Consider the following 5,142-nt stretch of genomic DNA (forward strand, 5'->3'; position numbering starts at 1 on the left):
TAATTCGTTTACATCCATCTTTCTTGTTTTCTGCCCTGGAAAGGGTTTATTCGATTAACAAAATAATAATGAAGATAAACAAATTTGTGAAGGGTCCGATTAAAAGAAAAATCATTTTGTGAAGGGTCCGTTTTTAAGTTAAAATATTTTGTGAAGGGTCCGTTTATATGAAAAGATATTTTGTGAAGGGTCCGTTAACGGACCCAAATTTCTTCTAAACAGACCCCTGATATATATATCAAGTTAATGAGCTAATTAGCTAAGTAATTTATTTAAAATGCATGCATATATTAATAAAATAATAAATGTATGTTTTTAAGTGCCTGTAGTTATGCTTTAATAATTAAAATGATTAATAATAATTAGGTATGATTTAACGATAGTGAAGTAACTGCAAACTTTCAAAGACAAGTGCACTATTTTTCCTTTCCCATATAAATCTATATATTGACAGCAATGAGAAACTAAATAAAAAGAGATGAAAATAAAGAAGGGTTGAGGAAAGAAAGGGCAAAAAGGTTATGGAGTCTATTACATCAGGGCACTAATTTACTTCAGGGGCAACAGGGTGGATTCTTCTGATCAAAAGGGCAGCAGGGTGCTGTGCCCTGTTTACCCTGCCTAGAATGAGCTCTGAATAATGCAATATTAAAAATAATAATTTTTTTTTAATAAAAATAATAAATTTGTTTAAAAGTTAACCTTTTATTTTTCACAATATTTTTTTAAAAGACATCGATATAAAAAAATTATTTTTTAATATAAATATCATTTGAGGAATATTCCAAAGACATTTTTAAATTCATCACTCTTCTACTCTCATGCCGAGGGTGTATTGATTTTAAGTTCAGCGTTAATTGAAAGGATGTTTTCAAATTTTGGAGTAATTCACTCAAAACTTAGAAACCGTCTTGTTGTGAAAACAGCAGCTAAATTAGTTATGTGCTATTTAATGTTAAGAGGACCAATTGAACTTGATTACTAATTAATCTTCCTTTTTTTAATGTTTAAATTGAAGAGTCAAACAATATTAATAAAACATTATACTTTTAAAAAGAAATATTCTCTCATAAATTTAATAATCAATATGTTATTAGTTCTATGTTTTACCTTTTAAATATTGTTCAGATAAAATTGTGACATAATTTGAGTAAAAGGGTTTTGGACAGTGTAAGACAGTTTTGGACAGGACGGTTTAAACCATTCTCTCTTAAACCATGCCAACTCTGAAATAGAGATCATCTTAATTGCAGAGTCATAATGAAAACATAAGTTCTTTTAAAAAGAAAAAGCTATATAGAAACAAGACAGAACCAAGAAGAACAAGACAGCTAGAAACAAAAATCATTCTTTAATCTTAACAAGATTCAATGTTACAAATCTTTCCATTAATTTCATTTTTTCAAATTGCTGTATTTTTTTGTTGTTGTTTTTTTAAGTGACCATAAAAGAATAATGCTCATTAAAAAATGCTGATAAAACAAAAAGCTAATAAAAAAATAAACAAGAAAAAATTGACAATAGAATAAAGTCTGTTTGAAACACTGTTAACAGAAAAAAACAAAAATGAAACAAAACAAATAAACAAAAGTTCTCAATCTTTAAAATATAAAGTGTTGAAAAAACAAAGAAATTGACGTGTCTGAACATAATATAAAAAAAAAAGAAGAGGAAACTCATGGTTTAGTTTTAATTCTTCAAGTTTTGCTTTTCCAGATGTCTTACAGAAGTTAAATTAACAAGTTTCAGAACATGTGTAAAAACTATTTTTAATAAGGTATAGTAAATCTTTTTATTAAAGATTATTCTTTAATAAATCTATCAGAATTTCCCCCAAAAAAACTGCAGAAAATTAATTTTCAAAGGATACTATGCCAATTATTCGGTAAGAGGGCTGAACATTTAAATAAAGTTATTAAAAAGAAATTCAAAAAAATATTAATTTTAAAACTTTAACAAAGAAAATATTTCTTAATTTAATCTTTAATAATTAAGGGCTCAAATCAAGGTTGGGTTTTTGACATCATAAACCAGAGGCAAGTTCCTTTTATGACATTGGAGACACTTTATTAGATACCAAATCAGTGGCGAACGCAAGGGAGGGGTTTAGGGGTTTAAACACCCCCCTTGAGCTCAGGCAAAATTGCAAAAATAAAACTTTTAGTAGAAATTATGCGAGCTATTATTTTTTTAAGACTATATATTTTTATTTACCTTATGCCTACTTTTTTTTCCCTCACGGTATTTCTCAGAATACTGAAATAACATTTACTATAATAAGGTTTTCTTTTAAGACCAAATTCACGTGATACTGTTACGGACTGGTTCCTTTCTGTCTTGCCAGTATAGTTTTCGAAACTGCTGTCATTCGCTAGGTCTTTATGCGATGATTCTGGAATCCTAGACGTTCTGTCGTCTTTGAGACAATTCGAGAATTTTGGAGATGCAGTGAAAAATCATATAAAAGGGGGAACGGAGTACAGTGGTGCTAGTTAGTCAGACTAATAGTTATCTCTGCCGCTTGTCTTTCGGAACTTGTCGCTAAATCTGTTTTGTTTTGTCTTAACAAAAAATTACTTCAATCGCCGAACCCGTCGTCGCCACTATTTCGACTAGTGAAGAAATCAGTAACAATACCATTGGAGATACTGTGCTCGTTGAAGTTATCCATTCCAGCTCGAAACTTTGAGATCGTAACATAGCGGATATTTCCGTGCCAAGATATATATATATATTTGCTGTTCTTGGATCTTTAGGATGTCAAAACGCAAGAATTTAACAATTTTTAATTATTTTGAGAAAAATCATGACCTGAAATTACTGAGGTGATAGCATCTAGTACCAATATAAGTTTTTCTGTTGTACAGAAATGTGATACTTCCGTTGAAGAAAACGTTTCTAGCATAACAAAATCTGATGAACGTGAAAGTGACCCTCAAAGTGTTACTTCCCACTCATATGACGTTGGACTTTTTTCAGAAGATATTGCATTATGTTCTTAAACTTAAAAAATCAAATCAAAATTTAACTAAGCAATGTTGTCTAAATAAAAAGTCAAAATTGTCTAGATGTCTAAATTAGGGAAATAATAGTGCTTTATTACAGACTCGAATTTCTTTTAGTAGTTTCAGAAAATTATGAACACCCCCCTTGAAAAAATTCTGCGTATGCCACTGTACCAAATCATGCACAATACTTGCATTATATACTTATATAATAATGATTTATATTATCTATCACATGTAAAAAATTTTGTCAAAATTATTGAATATATTAATTGGTTTTTCTAATGGTAATCTTCATATGTTAAGACTCATATTATAACTATTTGGTTTATATTACAAGTAATAACTATGAGTTGTTAATTATTATCAATCTAAATATTGATAATTCTTTTATGTTACAATTTAGGCAGGAGATTTTTTAGATTTAATAAAATTAAATTCTTAGCTAATAATTAACTGATCTCAACACATAATTTTTTTGTTTATTGATTCTCAAACTTTGTTATATTGTTTAATAAGACTTAGGAGTGAAATTAAAGGAGCTACAGGAAAATTTTCGGTCAAACAAAATTCCTACCAACTTCTTTATGTTGCTTTGCAAAACTGTTTCTCATTTATATCTTGTTAAAAAACAAATGTCGATTTGTGTATTTATTATTTTGAATTCCTTAAGTTAAGTTCCGAATAAGTGGGACCTTAAATTTAATTTAATAAATTTCAATATATTTTGATTCCCTTCCCCCCAAAAAAAAGCTAAAATTTTTTATCTAAGTTTTGTTTTAAGGAAATATTATAATCTGCGAATTTTCAGGACTCTTTATTTAATATTTTCAGCATCAAAATTTAAGTTTTTGATAGTAATTGTAAAAAAAAAAGTGCTTAATATTAAAATAATTCACGAATATAGTTGTTTGATCACTTGTAATTTAATATGCATGATCATTTATTATACTTCTTATTAATAAATACTTCTTATTTATACTCATTGATTAATATTATTTATACTTCTTAAAAGCAAATAGCCAAAAACATATGAACTGGGAGTATTCAAGCATTTTCTACTTCAATGTAAACACAATACAATAAAAGGTAACTCGTTTTTAAATATTTTCTACAGCATTTCTGATCAATGTGTCTATTTCTATTATTTTCAAAGAACCAGGTTTAACAAACAAATTTCCAGATTCCATTTGATCTTGTTAGAAGAGAGTTCCGCTGAATTCGTACTTTAACAATGTATTTACAATCATAACCTACCCATTGCATATAATTATATCTTCAACGTGTAATCATGAGACGCTTTTACAACAGTAAACAATCCTCTGTACATACACATATTTAACCACCTCACAAATGATTAGTACTTATAAAATAGTGCCTACAATCACAATCGCATTGATAAATTAAGAAATAAAAAATATTCTGGTAAATATTAGGAGTGAAACTTAAATATTGAAAATATCTCCATAAGGATTTTACACATACTAATTGCAAAATTTAGTTAACACTACTTATCTAAACTAAAGAAATAAAAGACTTTAACAAATGCTTTAATAAATCAAAATATATTTTATTAAACTATTTAAAACCTTATTAATTTCCTTTGGATGTTTCGATATCCTCATTTCAAACTGATCATGGTGCTTTACTTCTCAAAAAAAATATTTCATCATGCGAAATGAAAACGCTCACAACCGATATAAATTGGATTGTAATAATTTTAATTTTAACTATTATATGAATCACAACCTTTTGGTACTTAGATAATGAAGTAAAAACAAAAATAACATACTTTTTATCTAATGCTAAGAACATATCGTAAACAAACAGATTCAAACATTCCATAACTTACCGTAACAATATTCCTATTACTTCTGCTTCAAAGCACACAGTTTTGACAAAAACTAACTAATACTTTAAAAAACATTAAAATATATATTATTTGGAGCTATAACGATTATCATGATAAATTTATCAGAAATGAATTCCGCTAATTAATAAACATCGCTATACTGATCGCTTTCCAACCAAGGGAAGAAGCTCCTCAAAACGTTGCCATTTTCTTATCTTTTTTGAATAAGTTAAAAATTTGACGACACATTTCAATTAAGGCTGTTGCTTGGCTGACCGCTTTTTT

The 5,142-nt window shown here is 27.8% G+C and overlaps 1 protein-coding gene across 1 annotated transcript in view; it reads right to left on the reverse strand.

Moving 5' to 3' along the window:
- The window catches only part of LOC107442880 (lysine-specific demethylase 4A), an 18,441-nt gene extending 13,368 nt beyond the window's left edge, over positions 1 to 5,073 (reverse strand). Inside the window, exon 1 of the mRNA XM_016056552.3 lies at positions 4,858 to 5,073. The gene's annotated coding sequence lies outside the window, so the exon portion shown is untranslated. The remainder of the gene's footprint in view (positions 1 to 4,857) is intronic.
- Positions 5,074 to 5,142: the final 69 nt, after the last annotated feature.

This window comes from Parasteatoda tepidariorum, chromosome 6 (genome assembly GCF_043381705.1).
Source record: "Parasteatoda tepidariorum isolate YZ-2023 chromosome 6, CAS_Ptep_4.0, whole genome shotgun sequence".
Taxonomy (NCBI): Eukaryota; Metazoa; Arthropoda; class Arachnida; order Araneae; family Theridiidae; genus Parasteatoda; species Parasteatoda tepidariorum.